Source organism: Macrotis lagotis, chromosome 2 (assembly GCF_037893015.1).
Source record: "Macrotis lagotis isolate mMagLag1 chromosome 2, bilby.v1.9.chrom.fasta, whole genome shotgun sequence".
NCBI lineage: Eukaryota > Metazoa > Chordata > Mammalia > Peramelemorphia > Peramelidae > Macrotis > Macrotis lagotis.
Window position 1 is genome coordinate 18597224 of NC_133659.1, and position 23010 is coordinate 18620233.

The 23010-nt window shown below is 35.5% G+C and overlaps 1 pseudogene; it reads left to right on the forward strand.

Annotated features, from left to right (window-relative positions):
* The window catches only part of LOC141512399 (cytochrome P450 2J2-like), a 47541-nt pseudogene that overhangs the window by 14889 nt on the left and 9642 nt on the right, over positions 1 to 23010 (forward strand).

Here is a 23010-nt window from a genome sequence, read left to right on the forward strand (position 1 = left end):
TGTCTCATTTTTGTCATTGTCTTGGATGAAATTGTTAATTATTCCTATGACTTATTTTTTGTTCTACTCATTCTTTATAATTAAGATATTTAGTTTCCAATTAATTTTCAATCTATCTTTCAATAGCCCTTAATTATACAATATTTTTATTACATCATAATCTGAAAATGATGTAATTAATATTTCTGCCTGTCTACTCTTGGTTGTCAGATGTTCAGTTTTTATGTAGGTGACATGTACCAAGGAGAAAAAGATATATTCCTTTCTATCCCCAATCATTTCTCCAGAATTCTATCAGATTTAACTTTTCTATATTTCTATTTGCCTTCTTAACTTCCTCCTTAATTATTTTGTGATTAAATTTATCTAATTCAGAGAGAGGGAGGTTGAGGTCCCTCACCAATATAGTTTTGCTGTCTATATCATCCTGTGATCCATTTAGTTTCTACTCTAGGAATTTGGATGCCTTTTGGCATATATATGTTTAGAATTGATATTACCTCATTGTCTATGGTACCTTTTAGAAAGACATAGTTTCCTTACTTAATCTTTCAATGAAATCTATGACTTTTGTTTTGTCTGAGATAAGGATTGCTACCCCTGTTTTTTTTTTTCACTCTGCTAAAGCAGATGTGAGACAATCAGGATATATTCTGCTCCAGTCTTTTATGCTTAATCTGTGTGTATTTCTCTGCTTCAAATGTGTTTCTTGTAAACAACATATTTTAGGATTCTGGTTTTTAAATCACTCTGCTATCTATTTCAGTTTTATGGGAGAGCTCACATTCACAATCATAATTACTTACTCTTTATTACCCTCCATATTATCTCCCTTCCATTTATACTTTTCTTTTCCCTTTCACTGTATCCTTCCTCATCAGTGTTTTGCTTCTGAATATGTCCCCCTTCGTTCCTTTTTCTTTCCTCTTTCCCCTTTTACTTTAACCCTCCTGTCTTTTCTCTCTTCTGTCAGTCCCTCCTTCCCTTCCTCCCCCCTTGATCTTCCTAATACCTGAAGGGTAAGATAAATTTCTAAACCCAACTGAGTTCTATGTGTTATTTCCTCTTTGAGTCAAATCTGATAAAAGTAAGATTCAAAAAATTCCCACAGCTGCTTTCATTTCCTCTACTGTAATATGTCCATTGCGCTTCTTCATGTGATATAATTTATCCCATTCTCCTCCCTTCCCCCAACCCAGCACAATTCCCTTTTTAATGTCTTAAGTTTTTTTAAATCATCCAATCAGATGAATTTATAGCCATACCTTCTGACTAAATATTCTAATGGAGATACAATTCCCAAGAGCTATGTGTATAATCTTCACATGTAGGTATTTAATGAGTTTTATCATATTGAATAAAATCCTTTTTTGCTTTTTCCTTGATTACAACAAGTTATCACTAGGTTAATACATGATTATTAAGTAGGATTTATCCCAGGAATGCAGGTTAGTTCACTATTAGGAAAATTGTTAGTATAATTCATTATATCAATAACATACCTGTCAGAAATCATATGATCATATCAATATATGCTGAAGAAGTTTTTGACAAAATACAGCACCCATTCCTACTAAAAACACCAGAGAGTGCAGGAATAAATGGACTGTTCATTAGAAAAATAAGCAGTATCTATCTGAAACCATCAACAAGCATTATATTCAATGGGGAGAGGCTAGAGGCATTCCCAATAAGATCAGTGGTGAAACAAGGGCGCTCATTATCTCTACTACTATTCAATATCATATTAGAAATGTTAGCCTCGGCAATAAGAGAAGAAAAAGAAATTGAAGGAATTAGAATAGGGAAGGAGAAAACAAAATTCTCAATCTTTGCAGATGACATGATGGTCTACCTAGAGAATCCAAAAAAAGTCATCTAAGAAACTACTAGAAATAATTAACAACTTTAGCAAAGTAGCAGGATATAAGATAAACCCTCACAAATCCTCAACATTTCTATATATGACTAGCAAGATGCAGCAGAAAGAGCTAGAAAGAGAAATCCCATTCAAAGTAACCTCAAACAAAGTAAAATACCTGGGAGTCTACCTGCCAAGGCAAACTCAAAAACTTTTTGAAAACAATTACAAAACTCTTCTCACACAAATAAAATCAGATTTAAATGCCTAGGAAGACATCAACTGTTCATGGATAGGTCACACTAATATAATAAAAATGACAATTCTAACAGAACTAAACTACTTGTTTAGTGCCCTACCAATAAAAATTCCAAAAAAAAAGTCCTTTAATGAGTTAGAAAAAGTTGTAAGTAAATTTATATGGAGAAATAAAATATCCAGAATTTCCAGAGATTCAATGAAAAAAAGTGCAATAGAAGGTGGCTTAGCCTTACCAGGTCTAAAATTATATTATAAAGCATCAGTCATCAAAACTGTCTGGTATTGGTTAAGAAATAGAGTCATGGATCAGTGGAATAGACTAGGTGCAATAGCAGGAAATGATTAAAGTAATATACTGTTTTATAAATCTGAAGATTCCAGCTATTAGGATAAAAACTCTCTCTTTGATAAAAACTCTTGGGGAAAATTGGAAGTTAATATGGAAGAAACTTTTAGATTAGATTAGACCAACACCTCAGACCCTATACCAAGATAAGATCTAAATGGTTACAGGATTTAGACATAAAAAACAATACTATAAGCAAACTAGAAGATCAAGGAGTAGGTTACCTGTCAGAGCTATGGAAAGGGGAGCAGTTTATGACTAAGGAAGAGATAGAGAACATCATTCAAAACAAACTAGATAATTTTGATTACATTAACTTGAAAAGTTTTTGCAAAGGCAAAACTCCTGTAACCAAGTTCAAAAGAAATGTAATAAACTGGGAAACAATTTTTGTAAATAGTATTCCTGACAAAGGACTTTTTCTAAAATATACAGAGAACTATGTCAAATTTTCAAAAAAAAATCCATTTCCCAACTGACGGACAAATGGTCAAAGGATATGTAAAAGCAATTTACAGATGAGGAAATCAAAGTGATCCATAGTCATATGAAAAATTGCTCCAAATCATTAGTTATTAAATAAATGCAAATTAAAGCATCTCTGAGATACCAACTCACAGCTCTTAGATTGGCCAATAGGATCAGAAAGGACAATGATCAATATTGGAAGGGATGTATGAAATCTGGGACACTAATACATTGTTGGTGAAGCTGCGAACTCATACAATCTTTCTGGAGAGCAATTTGGTATTATGCCCAAAGGGCAGTAAAAATGCGCATACTACTGGGTCTATAACCTGAAGAGATTGTGGAAAAGGGTAAAAACATCACTTGTACAAAAAGATTTATTGCAACCCTGTTTGTGTTGGCAAAAAAAAAATGGAAATTAAGTGAATGTCCTTCAATTGGGGAATGACGTAATAAACTGTGGTATGTGTATGTCATGGAACACTATTGTTCTTTTTAGAAACCAGGAGGGATGGGAATTCAGGGAAGCCTGGAGGGATTTGCATGAACTGATGCTGAATGAGATCAGTGGAACCAGAAAAACATTTTTCACCCTAACAGTAACATGGGGGTGATGATTAACCTTGATGGACTTGCTCATCCCTTCAGTGCAACAACCAGGAACAATTTTAGACTATCTGCAATGGAGAATGGCATCTGCATCCAGAGAAAGAATTATGGACTTTGAACAAAGACCAAAGACTATTACCTTCAAATTAGGGGAAAAAACTGTCATACTATTATGTAATTTTACTATTTCATACTTTTCTTCCTTAAGGATAAGATTTCTCTGTCATCACATTCAACTGAGATCAATGTATATTATGGAACCAATGTAAGGACTAACAATGCCTTCTGTGGGGGAGTGGAGGGAGGGAAGCAAGAATGGGGAAAAATTGTAAAACTCAAAATAAATAAAATCTTTCTTTTAAAAAAATCATCTATTTCATTAAATATTCATTTTTTCCCCTGAAAGAGTATACTGAATTTTGTTGGATAGTTGATTCTTGGTTGTAAGCCAAGTTCATTTTTATTCCAGAATATCATATTCCAGACCCTTCAATCCTTTAATGCTCATGTTGCTAAGTTTTGTGTAATTCTAACTAGTTCCTTGATATTTGAATTGCTTGTTTCTGGCTGCCTGCTGTATTTTCTCCTTGACCTTATAATTCTGGGATTTGGCTATAATATTCCTTTGTGCTTTGATTTTGAGATCCCTTTCACAAGGTGATTGGTGAATTCTTTCAATGACTATTGGTCATTGAAACTAATGGTTCTAGGATATTGCAACAAGTTTTACTTGATTTCTTGAAAATTTTGTCCAGGCTCTTTTTTGGGATCATGGCTTTTAGGTAGTTCAATAATGCTTAAATTATCTCTCATGGATCTGTTTCCCAGGGCAGTTGTTTTTCCAATGAGGTATTTGACATTTTCTTCTATTTTTTTCATTTTAAAAAAATTTTAATTGACTGATTCTTGATGTCTCATCATTGCCTCCATTTGCCTCAGTCTCTTATTCAAGGAATTATTTTATTCAGTTAACTTTTGTATCTCTTTTTCCATTTGGTCAGTTTCTACTTTTTAAAGAACTTTTATCTTTTCCATTTTTCCAATTGTATTATTAAGGGATTTATTTTCTTCTGTCAATTTTTATGCTCCCTTTTGCAAAATGTTGAATTTCTCTTACATTTCTTATGCTAGGTGAGGTGCCTGCCCCCCAAACCTTCCACAATGAGAATACTAGCAGCCTTCTCATTAGGCTGGGTCATTCTATGTTGCAGACCTAGCCTACTCTGTTGTTGGCCTAATCATCTGCGACTCCAGAAAGCATCCCCCGCAGATCTCTACTGTGGCTGAAAAAATCCAGCTGGCTCTCTCCACAGACCACACATGCTGGTTTCAGCTCTTTGCTTCAGCACCATTACCAAGTACTGGTCACACTTCTGCTCTCCCCAAGAAAGATTTTGTTGGAAAATGGGCATTTTTTTAGAGGCTTGGTTAGTGTTATTTCTGTGGGAAATCTGGGAGAGTTTAAGAAAGTTCTGACTTCTCTTTGTGATCTTGGCTCTGCCCACTTATAGTATTTTAATGTAGTAAAATATAGTAAATCTTTCATACCATGAGGAGAAAAGTGTGTTCCTTACTATTTCCATTCAATTCTTCCCAAATATCTATCATATCTCATTAATAATAAGTTTTAAGTATACTATTACTATTAATAATAACTAATAAACACTAATATAAATAACATTTTCTTATAAGTATGCAGTTTGATCTTAATCAAAGCTTTATAATTTAGTCTTTAATGATTTCCTTAAATTTCTTGAGTACATTTTATTGAATTTTCCATTGACTTCTGGTCTTTTTGCTACAAATACCTAAAATTTAGTGTTACTAGGGAAAACTTTATGGAGAAGTTAAGTTTGTGATTTGATTCTTGAAAGATTTCAAGAGGCTAAGGGGGGGGTAAATATAGAATAAGGCATGGTTCATAAACTAGATTTTTGATCTTAGAGTTAAAAAGACCTGGGTTTAATTGTACCTTTGATATTTGTGAGCTCTCAACTTCAATGACTTCATCTATAAAATTGGCATGAGATTTGGATTGATTGACCTCTAAGTTTGCCATTTCTAAATCTATGATCCTAAACTGGACTGGCAGTATAGATGAAGGCATCTCAGTCAGCATGGGTTCCCAAGATCTGTGCTTCCTAAAGCAGTGTGCTGATCACTATATTCCAAAAGGCCTTACTTTTCTAAAAGTTGGTCCTTCTAAGGAATGTGTCTAAGAAGCCAGTGTTAGAACAGGAAATAATATTCCTATGAGACAATGAGAAGTAATGGAAATGTCATAGTCTGTGTAGTCTCATATTCTAGGCTCTTCCACATTTTCCCTGTATGATCTTGGGAGATAAAACTCTAGTACAGAGACAACAAATACAAAGAATTTGTTGTCCAAATGCCAAATGTATTGCCAAAAGACTATTTTATGGAGAACTCACATGGTGCAAGTGCTCAAATAGTGGTCAAAAAGGTGATAAAAGGACTCTTAAGATCTCTCTTCAGAACTATGGAATTTCTAAAGCCATCTGAATGTATATGCTGTTCCCTGTTTGAGCCAAATCCAAGGAAAGTAAGATTCAAGCAACTCTCACCCACTCCCTCTATACTATACTATACTATATTGCTGAGCATCTTTATATAAAGTGATTTACCATATTCCCCTTCCCTCTTCTTGCCATTATAGTACAAACCCATTTTTAATGTCTTACTTTTTTATATCATCCCACCAAAATCAACTTAGGTCCATATTTTCTGATGAACTATGCTCTCTTTAATAGAAATACATTTCTCAAGAGTTTAAAGCTAAAAAAAATATTTAATGTTATTTTTCCTTATTTTTCAATTACCTGCAAAGATAATTTTCAGCTTTCAGCTTTTTGTAAATTTTGAGTTCTACCTTTTTCTACTTCCCTACTTTCCCTCCTCCCTCCCTCCCCATGACCCATGACAGTGAGTAATATGATATAGGTTATACTTATATAATCATGTTTGACATATTCTTACACTAGTCATATTGTGAAAGAAGAATCAGAACTAAAGGGGAAAAAACATAAGAAACAGGAAAAAAGACATAAGTTTTCAAAAGTGAAAATAGTATGCTCTGGTCTGCATTCAGAGTCCATAGTTGTTTTGTTTTTGTTTTTTCCCCTCTGAATGTGAATAGCATTTTCCTTCACAAGTCTCAGAATTGTCCTTGGTCACGGATCTGTTGTGGGGGGAGCTAAGTCCATCATAGTTGATCATAATTTATACAGTGTTCTCCTAATTCTAGAAGCATTACCAGTAAGATCAGAGATGAAATGATACCCATTATCACCACTATTTTTCAATATTGTGCTAGAAATATTACCTTTAGCAACAGGAAAAGAAAACAGGTTGTAGGAATTAGAATGTACCTAAAGGGAACAAATTGTGGTATATGAATGTGATGGAGTAACTATTGTTCTGCCATAAATCACGAGCAGGAGAAATTCAGAACAGTCTAGAAAGACTTGCATGAACTGATGCTGAGTGAAGTGAACAGAACCAGAACACTGTACACATAAACAGCCCCACTGTAATGAAGAACTGTTTGATAGTCAACTCTTCTAAGTACTACAGTGTACAAAGACAATTCTAAAAGACTTGTGATAGAAAATACCATCCACATCCAGAGAAAGAACTATGGAACCTGAATAATGATAAAAAGCATGTGATTTTCACTTTTTAAAATTTGTTTTATGCTTTTTTATTTCTCATGGTTTTACCCTTTTGTTCTAATTCTTCTTTCTCAATTTGACTAATATGAAAATGTTTAACATAATAGTACTGTTATAAATTATATAAGATTACTCATTGTCATTGGGAGGGGGAAGGGAGGAAAATATGAACCTTAGAAGCATATAAAAATTAATATGGGAAAGTATCTTTTTCAGATCATTGAAACATTAATTTTTTAAAAAGGACTTCCAAGTATTTCCATGTACACTAAAATTAAACTTTAAGTGTTATTTCCTCAATGAGTTTGTAAATTCTTGGCCAAAGGAACCGTCTGACTTGTACTATTTGTTTACCCAGTAGGGCATTTGGCATTTAGTGGGTGTTTTTTTAAGCACTCGTTCAATTAAATTCCATTGTTGCCAGAGGGAATAGTATCATTGATATGAATTGTTATTAATGTTATTGTTCTTTTATTTTCCAGGCATACTCATGTCTAATGGTGAAAAGTGGAGACAGCAAAGAAGGTTTTCCTTGATGACCCTGAGAAACTTTGGTTGGGGAAAGAAAACCCTGGAGGATCAGATCAGGCAGGAGGCCCGGTATCTCACTGAGGCTCTCAGGGAAGAAAAAGGTGGGCACTGGTTAAGTACAGATATTTTCAATTACTTCTGATTGTCCTTTTGGTCAAATAATGATTAAAGAGAATCTGGAACTGTGAGTGGGAAGAGCAGGTAAAGAAGTCATTCCTAGACTAGAGACAGGCAAAATGACCCCTCACCACCCGTAGAATGTTTTCATAGAGGCAGTATTGTCTTCTAGGAAGAAATGAGGCAATAAGCAATAGTTCCTGGCTTTGTCTTGTCAGGTAAACTCCCAAGTATTGTATGCTGTGGACAGCTATTTACAGGGAATTTCTCTATCTCTAGCTGTTGGGCTTTGTAGGCAATGTATAAATGCTAATTATTTTTAATTTGTTTTGTATTTTTTTCCATTTACATGCAAAAACAGTTTTCAACATTTCTCTTTTCGCAAGCTTTTGAGTTTCACATTTTTTCCCCTACCCCCCCTCCCTTCTTTCCCCACTCCCCATGGCAGTAATCTGATATATGATATATATATATATATATATATACATATATATATATATATATGTATATATATATATATATATATATAATCATGTTTAACATGTTTTCATATTAGTCATATTAGGGGAAAAACCCTAAAAAGGAAAGCAAAAAATAAAGACTAGAAAAAATGTTTTTAAAAAATTTAACATAGTATGTTTTGCTCAGCATTCAGCTTCATGATTATGGCAATTTCCCTAACAAATCTCTCATGGTTGTCCTTGATCACTGAACTGCTCAGAGAAACTGTGGTCATCCTAGGTGATCTCACAGCCTTACAGTTAATGAATATAATGTTCCCCTGGTTAGGCCCACTTCACTCAGCATTAGTTCATGCACATCTTTCCAAACTTTTCTGGTTTGCCTGCTCCTGATTTCTTACAGAACAATAGTAATAAACCATAACTTGTCCAACCATTTCCCAATTGATGGGCAAGCCTTCTATTCCTATTTCATTGCTCCTATAAAAAGAGTTGCTATAACTATGTTTTTTGGACATGTGGGTCTTTTCCCCTTATTTAATGACCTCCTTGGGATACAGACCTAGTAGTGGTATTGCTGGACCAAAGGGTATGCACAGTTTTATTGCACTTTGGGCATGGTACTAAATTATTCTCCAGAATACTTGGATCATTTCACAACTCCACAAACAATGCATTAGTGTTCCAGTTTTCCCACATCCTCTCCGACATTGATCACTTTCCTACTTTTTGGTTATTTTTAGCCAATCTATAGGTGTGAGGTGGTTACCCCTCCCCCCCGCACACACTAAGACATACCTGTCTCTATTTTCACCTGTTACTCTTCTCTAAATTCTTTTTCTTCATAATCATACTTTTTTTCTATTTCTATTTACTGAATTATCTACTTTCTTTTGTTGGTATCTTTCCTCTCATTCTTCTCTTTCTTCTTTTGTCTTCTGCCTGCCCTGATGTCCTCATTTTGTAAAACAATTTTTCCATTAATCATTAATTTTCTTCCCTTCTTCCTTCCACTGGGAAAAAATCAAACTCTAGTAACAAATATACATAATCTAGCAAAATAAATTCTTATCTTGGTCATGCCCAGAAATAGATTATCTCACTGTGTAACCTAATTCCATCACCTGTCTGTCAGGAGGTGCGTAGCAGAATTCATCATTAGTCTCATATCATGGTTAGTATTGTGTTGTTCCAAGTTTGTAAATTGTTCTTTTCACAATGTTGTTACAATAGATGTTCATTCTTTCATTCTTCTTCCTATTTTTATGCTTCTTTTTCCTTCTCTTCTTCCCCTCATCTTCATCCACATCCCCCTTGTCCTCCTCTTCTGCTTTTTCCTCTTATTATCATAAATTTAGGAGAAGAATGAACCTTGGAGCAAATCAAATTTACTTCCCATTATACAGATGAGGAAACTGAAGAGTAGGGTTCAAAGTCAGGGAATCAGTCAATTAATATTTAGTCAGTGTTAAATCCTGGGAATAGAAAGAAAGGAAAAGGACAGTCTCTGTCATTAAGCAGTTCCTAATCTAAGGTGTTGGTGGTGGGGAGACAACCTGCCAACAACTATGTACAGATACAATATATCCAGGAAAAATGGGAATTAATTCAGAATGGGAGCATAAGAACTAAGATCACCCAGTTTGTACACAGCTGAGGTAGAATTTAAGTAAATATGTAAAGTAGGTGGGGTCTTCTTGGCTCCAAGCCTAGCACTTTACATTATCTTAGACTGTCTCCCTTCCATAATCACCTTCTCATATCTGTTCTTTTCATCCCTCTTTCTCCAGGATGATTTCATTATGCTGAACACACACACAAATATGCAGCCCCAACCTATATAGCCATGAGTAGCGGTATATGCCCATAAACATCTATGGACATACATGCACATATTTGCTCATGTCCATTACACAAGTAAGCAGACTTTGTAAACCTATGCAACTGAAATTTCCAAATATAGCTTCAGAGATCTAGTCCAGAAGGATCAGCAGAAGTCCTCTAGTCCAACTTCCTCATTTTACTAATGAATAAATGGAAACAAAGACAGATTAAGTAACCAGCCCAAAGCTCTATAGGTAACCAATATTGAAAAAAAAATGTGCTAATTACATCCCAAGACTTGAATGGAATATCAAAAAGTGAACTTCTTTTTTTCCTCTAATCTATTCAAGCAGTAGATGGTTCAGGACAATATTATTTTTATTTTTTTTAGAGGACAATGGTGTTAAGTGACTTGCCCAAGGTCACACATTGATGTAATTATTAAGTGTTTGAGGCTAAATTTGACTCAAGCCCTCCTGACACCAGGGCCAGCATTCTATCTACTGAGTGGTTCTGCACAATATTGACAAAGCAAATGTATACTATTTAGGGAGGAGGCAAGGGAAAAATTATTTAGCAGCTCTGCTCTATTCCTTTAAAGAGTGAAATGAAAATTAGCTTTCCAATTTCTCTTTCTGATCAACAGGACAGCCCTTTGACCCCCACCTTCAGATCACCAATGCAGTTGCCAATATCATCTGCTCCATCACTTTTGGGCATCGCTTTGAATACTATGACTCGCAGTTTCAGGAGTTACTAGAGACTTTGGATAATGTCACAACTCTTACAAGTGAATGGGGGTACCAGGTAATAGACCACCCCTTCCTTGGAAAGGTTGACTCTGTCTCTACTGGGCAGAAACCTCTAACAAAAAAGAAACAAACATGACTGTCGGAGACTGAAGGGACTTTGCCAACAGTAAAAGGGACTGAAAAGGACAGAGGACAGAAACAAAATATTTATTAATACTGACATGAAACAACTTGCCTGGGGTAACTGATGGTTTTCAAGAACACCAAGATCTCCAAATAATGGGAAAGAAATTTCTATGCATTTTAAAGTTTTTTTTTCTAAAATCTTTATCAAGATGATCAATTTACAATCATTTATTAAACACCTGCTGTTTCCCAAATACTGTGCAAGGAGATAGAAACAATTACAGAAATGAAATAGTCCCTGATCTCAGGTGGTAAACATTTTGTTGTAGAGGACAACGTGCTCTTATATGAATGTCTCTGCAAGTAATGATTTCAATAAGAATAGTTTGGGGAAGGTTGGCATTAGAAGAAAGGAGACTCAGGAAAGGCTTCCTAGAAAAACTATCTCTGGAGCAGAATTTGAGAAAAATCAGGAATTTTAACCTCATTTCTGGAGGGGACATAGAGAGAAAGACAGACAGACAGACAGACTGAGACAGACAGAGATATACAGAGACCAAGACAAAAAGACACTGAGAGACAGAGAAAAAGACAGAGGGACAGAGTCAGAGAGACAGACAGACAGACAGACAGACAGACTGAGACAGATAGAGAGAAAGAGACACAGTGAGACAGAGAGACAGAGAAAAAGACAGAGTCAGAGAGAGAGACAAAGAGACAGAGAGAGACACAGAGGCAGAGAGAAATAGATAGATACAGACCTTAAGACAGAGAAACAGAGAGAAAAAGATGGACTGGAAAAAAAGGAGATAAAAACAGACAGGTAAAGAAATAGAATGAGAGACAGATAGAAGAAACAAAATCAGAGACCAGAACCATTTAAGTGCTTATATTTATGCTTTGTAAACAGCCTTACTATGTATTAATTCCCATCTCAGTGTCTTTGCACTGGATGCCCCTTTTCCGTGAAATGCCCTCCTTCCCTCACTACTTGGCTTCCTTCAAGAATCAGCTCATGTTTCACCTTTTCCTGCAGGATATCTTAACCAGTCTCTCCAGTTTTCAGTGCTGTCCCTTTGGAAATTGCCTCTCCTCACTCTACATATAGTTTTCATACAACAAACTCTTTCCATGGTGTCTCTCCCATTACAAGTGAGCTCCTTGATAATATGGTCTGGTGTTTCCTCCTTTGTTTTGAATGCCCAACCCTTATCACAGTTCCTACACACAGTAAGTGCTCAATAAATGATTGTTGATTGACTGATTTCTTTAGTTCCTCCTAATGACTCTTTGTCAGAGTTGCTATAGTTATCCCCATTTTACAGATAAACAGGCTGAGAAAAATGACTTGTCCCATAGCTAATGTGTTTGAAGCTGAACTCTAACTCAGCTCTTCCTGAGTCTTATTCTAGCATGGCATCTCCTCTGCCTCTTAGTTGGTCAGTGAGTGAGCCTCACCAAAGGAGTCACTGGTTCATGAGTTCACTTAACTCTTCAGAAGTCTGACTGGTAGAAAAGAAGGAAAAAGTCCAAATGCCATTAGCTCTCATTTCCCCCCAGAGAAACAAATTGGAAATTCAGTACAAGGGAATTCTGTGATGGTAACAGGGAAATATGGGTCCGAGTGCTATCAAATTCCTTAGAACAAATCTTCCCTCTCCTTTCTAGTAGCTTGTGAGATTGCTTAGGTAGGTAACATCATGCTAGAGTTATTTAGGTTCATCAGGAAATGGCCAAGATCCTCATAGATGACAAAAGAGATGGATCGATGCCAGGCTGAGTGTTAAGAGATCAACAATATAGAAGGAGAGACTATGGTTACAGGAATGATGAATTTCAGGGGTGGTTAGACATTGAATTAGGATAAATTCCATGACACAAAAAATGGTAAAGAACCCTAGTCTAACTTAGGATGGGGAAGAAGATGAAGAAATGGGGGTGTCTAACAAGACACATCCCTCCTGCCCTTCCCCTCTTTTCTATTATTTAGCTCTTCAATATATTGCCTTGGATAATGAAATTCCTGCCAGGATCTCACCAGAAGCTCCTTAGAGAGTGGAAAAAGCTAGAGTCTTTTGTGGAACTTGTGATCCAAAAACACAAGGAAGACCTGAATGAAGAGGAGACACTGGACTTCATTGATGCTTACTTGAAGGAGCTGTCCAAGGTAATTAAGAAAACCAAACAGAAAAGGGGCCTTGTGTGTTTAAAACCAAAAAGAGTACAGAGATGGAGGGATAATAAGTGTGGTAAAATGTTCAATACTGTACATATGCTATTTAATATAAATGTTTTTCCTCACTGACAGAATTTGGAGGTAAGGAATAAAAATAATAGAGCTTGCCAGTGGATACATCACAATTTTTGTTTACAACTGGAAGGAACCATAAGACTCAGGGGGTTCAACCTCCTGATTTTATCAAGGAGAAGTTGGGTATACAGAGATTCATCGACTTGCTTCAGTCACACAGATATTAGGAATGTGAAGATGAATTTGAACCAAACTGTCCCCAGTCCCCTGTTCTAGTCATTAGAACCTACTCTGATTGAGATTACTGCTTGATCCTGATATTTCATCCCTATTAATCCATCTCTCTGCATATATCTTTTGTGATCTATAATTTTAAGATATTCTATATAATACTTTTCCTATCTGAAATTATAGCGTGTTTATTCTTTGTTACCTCACAACCACTATAAGTTAAATTATCAATTTTATATATACAGTCAAAATATCTTTGGGAATTTGTGCAACCTTCAAACATATGGGAAGCATTGCAGCCCACATCACTCCTGAGTACTGTAGAATCAAATTTAAAATGTAATTTAGAAACCATTAACAAAATAAATAAAAATACATTAGAACATAGATAATGTAAATTAATAAGAATCTCCCAAGGAATTCTGCCATATGGTTTAGTGGTCTCATTTCTATTTGAATTTCATACTATTGAAGCTGCTTAACAAAGGCCAGATTTTGTGATTATGTCCTGTATAATTCAAGAATGTTGGACCTTTCTCTGTATTTTAGAGACTGAATTTATCAGTCAAGTTTCTCTAGGAACAAACCATTTTTCTAAATTTCAATATTTTCATTTGAAAATAGATATAGTATTATCAACAATTCCTATTTCCAAGTAATATGGAAAAAGTAACTAACAAAGTTCTAAAGCAATTTGATACTATTAGTTTTCTTTTAATTAAAAAATGAATCAATGGGCTAAAATATCTTTTCTTACCTATAAAAATAGTAATGCTAAGAAACGACAACAAAACTACTATTCAGATATCTGAAAATTTTTTTCTCCAAGTAATGCTATAAGATAGCTAGCAAAAGTTTTATCTCCATTTCAAAGCTGAAGAAACTGGATCTAGAAGAGATTATAGGATCTGTCTAATAATCATGGAGCATAGATTGATGAATCCAATGCTCTATTTTAAGAGCCTGAAGGAGATAAGGGATGAACATAGAATTGAAAGAAGATAATCTAGATAACTATGTTGCACATGGATAAAATATTGGATTTGGAGTCAAGAAAAACGGAGTTCAAATCTGATCTTAGACAATAATCATGTGACCCAGGGAAGGTCAATAAATTGTTCTTGGTCCTAGGAAACTGTAAAAATGGAATAGTAATGGTTCCTAGCTCCCAAGGTTTGTGAGGATCAGAAGAACATGTGTCTATGAAACCCTTATTGTAATGTCTGCCACAGTATTATATAAAATACTAGCTATTATTATTCTTGATTTTACAACCAGTTTCATTCATTCATGAAAAACTATCAGCAACTATTAGTGGGTGAGTGAATAGAACTTTAGCAGAGGGAAAATAAAAAATGAGTCAATGATAATAAGGAAAAGGAAGTGAAAGAGAACTAAATGACAGTAGAGGAAGTGAGAAAAGAGGAATGAAAATAGAAAACAGAGAAGAGAGAAACAGAGAAGAAAAAAGAGAAAGAAGAGAAAGAAAAAGGAGAGGAAAAGAAAAAGGAGAAAATTCAATACAAACTAATACAGATACATATTCAATAAAGTCTCCTTTGATCCAGCACACAGAGCATCTATACCAGCACATATCCTGATCAGATGATGGAAAAATCCCTTGGCCTCATAAACACCTTCTAAAAAACTGCCTCTCATGCCAATCATTTTGTGTGTGTGGCATCGATTGGGGTAGTTAGAAAGGGGGGATTCATCCACACTGGGTGAGCAGTGGCATGATATAGAAAAGAGTGGTAGATTGTGTTCAGGGGTCAAGATTCATGAGCCAGTTCTGTTAGGTATTGATTCTGGGCAATTCACTCAATGGTCTCAGCTTCACATACATTATATATACGTATGGCAAAAAAGAGGGCTGAACTTGGAGAGGAGGGAAAAGAGAGGTGACATGGGTAAATTATAGCACTTAGAAGGTATAAAAGACTGATTAGTGGAGAGAAAGAAGTAGGTGAAGGATGAGCATTGTTTGAAATTTGCTTTCATCAGATTTGCCTTAAAGAGGGGATGTCATATACCCAGAGTACGGCATAGAAATCTGTCTTAACATGTAATGAAGTAGGAGGGGAGGAGGTCAAGAAAAAACAATGCTAAGAGGAGGGCCTCAGATTGAGGAAGATGATGGGAAGAAGCAAAACACCGGTGCTCAAATATATGGTGAAGAGAGAGAGAGAGAGAGAGAGAGAGAGAGAGAAGTATAAATAAACAGGGCAAGAATAGGATGGAGATACTCATCTGGAAATCAAAACTGTCAATATGGATAGACTGAACTCAACCAAAAAACAGAAAAGCAATTGCATGGATTAAAAAAACAGAATCCTATGTCATTTGCAAGCAACACATGTGAAGCATGACATGCACACACACACACACACACACACATACACACAAAACAAATGTAAAAGGCTGAGGAAAACTATATTATGCCAATTTTCCACTGAAGTAGTAGACAAGAGCAAACTCAAATAAAGCAAAAGGAAAAAGAGATCAAATTAAAAGAGACAAAAAAGAAAAATATACCTTGCTAAAACATATTATTAAAGTGAAGAAATCAATACTAAAATGCAAATATCAATGGCATAGCATTCAATTTTTAAAAGGAGTTCAATGAGTAAAAACTAAGTAATGAAGTACCTCAACTTTCCCTTCTCAGAACTAGAAATATTTTTTTTTAAATGAAGTTAAGGAGGTGAAGAGAAATTTAGAAAAATTAGACCTGACAGATGTCAAGAGGAAGACTAATAAGAAAAAAGTCAAAATGATGAATGATGGAGTTGATGGGGAGAAATTGGGACACTCATGCATAGTTGGAGGAGTTGTGAACAGATCCAAACATTCTGGAGAGAAATTTTAAACTCTGTCCAAAGGCAATAAATCTGCATACCCTTTGATCCAGCAGTGGGTGGTACAATGAATAGCACACTAGTCTTGCAGTCAGGAGGACAGAAGTTCCAATCCTACCTCAGACACTTGACACTTAATAGCTGTGTGACCTTAGGCAAGTCACTTAACTCTGATTGCTTTACATCCGGGGTCATCTCCAGTCATTGCAATTCATATCTGATCACTGGACCCAGATGGCTATGGGGGGAGAAAGAGAGACTGGCACAGTATCCCCTCACTCAAATGCAATTCATGTGCCTCTCATGGCATCACCTCCCTGATGTCATGATCTTCCTCAAGCACAAAGGACAAACAACACTCATCATCATCATCATCACCACATGTAAATCTACATACCAAAGAGACCCCCCCCCAAAAGGGAAATTGATGGACATGTACAAAGAGACAATAGATTAGTAATTGAGAGTTCATCCATCAGTTGGGGAATGACAAACAAATTTTGCTAAAACAAATGATGAACAGGTGGATTTTGAAAACCCTGGAAAGATGTATGCACTAATGCAAAATGAATTGAGCAGATCCAAGAGAATATGGTACAATATCAGTACTAATGTGAGATGATCAGCAATAATTGAAATAGCTCTTAGAAATACAATGAAAAAGACAAGTCTAAAAGACTAATGTAAAAGACTGTTTACTTCCAGAGAAGGAATTGATGAAATTTGAAAAATGAAATTTTATTTTCATTTTACTTTTTAATTCATGGTGCTCTTCCTTTTGTTCTATTTCTTCTTTCACAACATAACTAATAAGGGAATGTTTTACACAAATACACATGTATAACCTAGATCAAATTATTTACCAGAGTGGTGAGAGGGAATGTGTAAGAAGAAAGGAGAAAAATTGGAGCTCAAATTTTTTTTTATAAAAAGAATGTTAAAATTGTCTTTACATGCAATTAGAAAAAATAATTTTCAAAGACAAAAAAACCAAATAGGAGTTCTTATTTTTGCTATTACTGTATTCTTGGTGTTAAAAGGAAGTCCGGAAGGGTCAAAGTCTGGCACTTTGACTTTTCCCAAGACTCATTGGGGTTGCAGCTCCTCCTTTTGGGAAAGAACCACAATCATTTTTGGATTAACTAATTCTTGTCTTTTTAATTTAAGGATAACAATCATTCAAATTTTAATGAAAAAAATTTAGTCGTCTGTACCCTGGACCTCTTCTTTGCTGGAACAGAGACAACTTCAACCACTCTGAGATGGGCACTGTTGTATATGGCCTTATATCCAGAGATCCAAGGTACAGTAATAGCACCAGACTTATATTCCTATAGTATTCTGCTCAAAAGATTTCAATTTATAGAGAACTTGAAAATTTGCCAAGCAATTTACAAATATCTTCTTTCCATATTCATTGGAATAGAGTGATCATTACCATTTTTCACAATCAGGAATAAATTTCTTTCATCTCCCCATATGGTAATATTTGCTGGTTGGGACAGTTGGGAGAGTATAGAATTTGGAGTCAAGAATATGTGAATACAAAGCCTGACTCATTCACTTACTTTTAGCCTCTGTGTCCTTATTTGTAAGATGAGGGTAATAGAAGCCCTTACTTCATGAGCTTGTTCTGAGGATCTAATAAGTTGATGAACATAAAGTGATTTTTAAAGCCTTAAGGTGTTATATAAATAGCAGATATTATTTTATTGCAATCAATTTCTATTTTAGTGCACTACAACTAGTTCATAACCTTTTAAAGTTAGTTATAGCCTATTGAATATAATAAATTTGGATAGATTTCAAATTAGTAAGACAAGTGAGTTTAATTACATTAAATGATAAAAAATTAATCTTCAGAAGGTCCTAAGGTTTTTAGATTTAGAATTGAAAGGTATCTAAAAGGCCATAAAGGCCAACCCCTTATTTTATAGATGTGGAACCCAAGACTGAGAGTAACTAAATGATTTGCTTAGGACCACAAAGGTGGTTAATGTCTGAGATGGGATTTAAATGTAGGTCAATCTGACTCCAAGTCAAGGGCCACCTCTAGGGACACTTACTTGTCCCTCCCTCAAGAGTTCCACATTCTGAAAACCAAGACATGACCAAAGGTTTTATTTCCCTGAGTAGTAAATTGTGATATGTCCCATGTCTTCCTTAAGCTAAATTCAGAGTAAAGACCCATGGACTGATTATAAATTTGCAGATACCTAGCAAAATGACTTGGAGAAATCTACTGCTCTCAGGTTGAAAACCCTGGACTAAGAACATTTAGATCCCCCTTAAACTACTATCCAGATGGAATATTCTGAGGCAATACCCCAAGGTAGCATTCCAAGCAATCATTTAGCATCATGGAAATCAAAGTAAGTACTTACTTTGTGCCTAGGATGCTCCAGGCACTGGTGACACAATTCCAAAGAATAAAGTAATTCTTCCCTCCTTGCAAGGATATTGTGGTGATAGGAAACAGAATTAGGAGTGAGGACTTTGTTTCCTAGTCCAGTGGTCATGAGATGTTGAATAAGGCATTTCAGTCAGTAAATGAGCATTTATTAAAAATCTACCACATAACTTGCTAAGCATTAGAAAGCCAAAGAAAGGCAAAATGAAGAGTAGCAACAAAATTGGTCCTATTCTCATGGAGTTCAAACTCTAATGGGAGATATGTCATACCAACAACTATTTATCAAAAACTGATATAGACAAAATGGAGAAAATCAGTATAAGGAAGATAATTGTTTGGTGCTCAGATTTCCCGTCATTAAAATGGGACCAAAAATATCATAGCCTTCAGGGAGACAGGATGATGACCTTCCTTTGAAGGACTCATGTGTATAAGAGGGATTAAATTTATTCCATTTGACTCTTGTGAATAGAAGTAGTTGAAATGGGTAGAAGTTTAACAAAGGCCCCCCTCTAATGCCTCTCTGTGATGTAGATGGACATGACCTTGGGATCTCAAAGACTATGTCAGTACAGTGGATAGCAATCTCCTTGGGGCAGTCTCTTTTGTCTCTTTATGTGTTGCTTCAGGGCTTAGCCCAGAGCCTAACATATAATACATTTTAATGAATTTTATTGAATTGAATCGAAAGGCCTAGAGGATAATCTCAACACTTGGGCCATATATCTTGATATCTGGTTTAGTTAAGTATCAAACAGTTTAGGAGGCTGAAGTGCTTAATTCTAAGGCATCTCTTGATTTAAAAAAAATGATATAAAATCACCTTCAGATCTTTGCAGTCTGCTCCTGATTCCACAATGACCATGGAAAAAATAATGGGAAATGGGCTAAGAATCACATGGGTGCTGAGAATCACACTTTCAGTAAGCAGTAACTTTATAAACTATTGCAATATATTTATATTATATATTACTATATATATGGTTTACATATCATATATTATTTATAAATTAATGTTATGGTTATAAGATTAGTTAAATGGTACTCTAAAGAGGTGATTGGGTCATTATCCACAAATATACCACATTCTGAATTCATGAATTCTGAAATTCCCTTATCTGTTCTCAATCTACTGATATTCTACCTCTCCCTCTGCCTTTTGATTGCCAATATCTTGTCTCCACAATTGCCTCCCAAGCTATCATGCTTGCACAAACCACATTCTCCTTCATTTTTCATCTTGAACTCTTGTTGAACAAGTTCAATCTACACTTGCCTCTCTATAGTATTATTTATCTTGCCTTGTCAAGACTCAGATTTGGTTCCCTTCCATTACCTCTATCCTTCACTCTCACTCCTGTATTGGTAAATGAAGGTTAAAAAATATCACCAAACCAAATTGCCTGTGTCAATTAGAAATTTATCTTACAAAATTTCATAATTATTGCTACAAAAAAATCCTATTGTAGAAAACTGCAGTGCTTTCCCTTCTCCTTTTTTGCTACCTGACCTTTCTGGTACCCTTCAAATTCCAGATGAAAGTCCACAGTCAGTCAAAAATCTTTCCAAATCCAATTTAATCTTAGTGCTTTCCTGCTATTATTATCTGAGCAAAACAGAATTGAAGTGACTCAAAAAATAACTCAAAATGCTAAGGTTTAGAGAATCCACCCCAAATGTCCACATGGTTTATACAGGCCCAGCCTATGGTGGAGGTTCCTGAGTTCATATTGGTCTGATCAGTCAGTTAAACACAGTGAAACTTGACTCTAATCTAGTGATGTCATTTTGGTCTTCTTATAGAGGGAAGGTCAACAGGCAGCCAATGAACCAATAGTCAACCAATCTCCAATTTATTCTGCATGTATCTAATTTGCATGTTGTCTCCATCATTAGATTATGAGCTCCTTGAGTCCAGGGCCTTTCTCTGTTTCCTCAGGGTTTAGAATAGTTGCGAACACACAGTAGGTCCTTAATATGTCTTGGGGACTAGCCTTGAAAGCTTTCTATCTACACAGCTCATCACAGATGTTTTGTCAGAGATGAGCTCACCTAGGAAGTCAAACTATCTTTGTTCTAAAATTACCATCTTGTTCCTCAGAATGCTCTTCTATTTCTGGTTGACTTGGAAGTCAGGGATCATTGTAAATTAAATGTATAGCCATATAAATAAATGTGATACTCATAAGTCAGTTTAAAGATCTTAGAGACAATCTAGTTCACCCAGATCATTTTAGAGATAGGGAAAATGAGGCCTCAAGAATTTCAGTGACTTGGGCAGCTAGGTGGCACAGTGAATGGAGCACCAGCCCTGGAGTCAGGAATACCTGAATTGAAATCCGGCTTCAGACACTTCATAATGACCTAGCTGTGTGGCCTTGGGCAAGCCACTTAACCCCTTTTGCCTCACAAAAATCTAAAAAAAAAAGAATTACAGTGACTTGCTCACTGAATTGGTGATTGGTAAAACTAAAATTTGAATCTGAATCTTCTCTCTTTTCCTAGCATGCTTTCCATGCTATCACATACCTGGATACCTTCCTAACAGCACAAGCATTCATTGTTGCCATTAATCCATCAAGGTTCCATCTTTACAGGCTAAAAAGCTGGGCACCTTTGGTGAAGTGTGAAGCAATTTTAATACAAACAGGGGTGAGACAGATTCTTTCACATGATCAGAAAAAAAACTGGATGAGAGGGAAAGTCAATACAAATATACCTAGATATTTGACTCTGAACAAGTCACTTAATTTCTGTCTGCCTCAGTTTCACCTGTTGAATGAGGATAGTAACAACACTGTCCTCCTGACATAGTTATGAGGATCAAATGCCATAAATTTACAAAGTGCTTTTACACCCAAAAGCACAATGTAATTGTGAGCTATTTTTTGGGTCTCAAAAAACTTTCCCTTTTCTTTCCAGGCAAAATTCAAGCTGAGATTGACAGGGTGATTGGCCAATCCAGGCAGCCCACCATGGCTGATAAGGAGAATATGCCCTACACTAATGCAGCTGTTCATGAAGTTCAGAGAATGGGGGACATTCTTCCTTTAAATGTGACCAGGATGGCCACAGTTGATACCACATTGGCAGGATACTATATACCAAAGGTAAATAGCTTTTATTCTCATGAATTTGAAGAGGTTCTATGATTTCCTTTTATCCTAGAGGTCAGGGAAAAGAAGGTAAAATGAATCAGAGACAGTAGCATAAAATGTATTGGTCTAGGCGGCATGAATTTGGTCTTTACACACACACACACACACACACACACACATATTGTTATATTGTGTTATATCATATATAATAGGTATATAAATATATTTGGGGGGCAACTTGGTGTTGCAGTGCATAAAGCATTATCTCTAGAATCAGGATTTTAATTCAAAAATAGTCTCAGACACTTGACACTTATTAGCCGTATAATCTGGGCAAGTCACTTATCCCTAATTGACTTGGGAAAATAAATAAATACATGTAGATATTAGATAGATAGATAGATAGATAGATAGATAGATAGATAGATAGATGGATGGACATGTAGATGGATAGATAGATCATATAATAAAACAAAGAAATAGAAGTAAATACAAATATAGCCAATATTAAATATATATATACATATATATATATATATATATATATATATATAGAGAGAGAGAGAGAGAGAGAGAGAGAGAAAGATTTAATCCATTGCTATATCATTGGGACTTTTGGCAACCCTAAATATGTTATTTTACATTGAAATTATGTTCTTTTTTTAAGGGGTTAAGTGGCTTGCCCAAGGTCACACAGATAGGTAATTATTAAGTGTCTGGGGTCAGATTTGAACTCAGGTACTCCTGACTCCAGGGCCGGTGCTCTATCCACTGTGCCACCTAGCTGCCCCCTTGAAATTATGTTCTGAGGAAGTTTCACCATACTATCTGACAAAGGGCTCCATAATAAAAAAAGGGGGTGAAGAAACTTCAGATTAGTGTTTCAATATCATTAATTCTCAGTTGGATGAGAAAATAATTGTGAATTTGGAGTCAGAGGAACTGAGCTTAAAACAGTTTTAATCCTGAGTTTAAATTCCTTGTGTCCACTTGGGTTCCATATGTGAGTCATTCCTATTTGTGATACCACACTGGGACTCAATTTCCTCATTTGAAAAATAGGAGTGTTTGAGTCGATGATCACTAAATGTCTTTCCTTCTGTTCTGGATT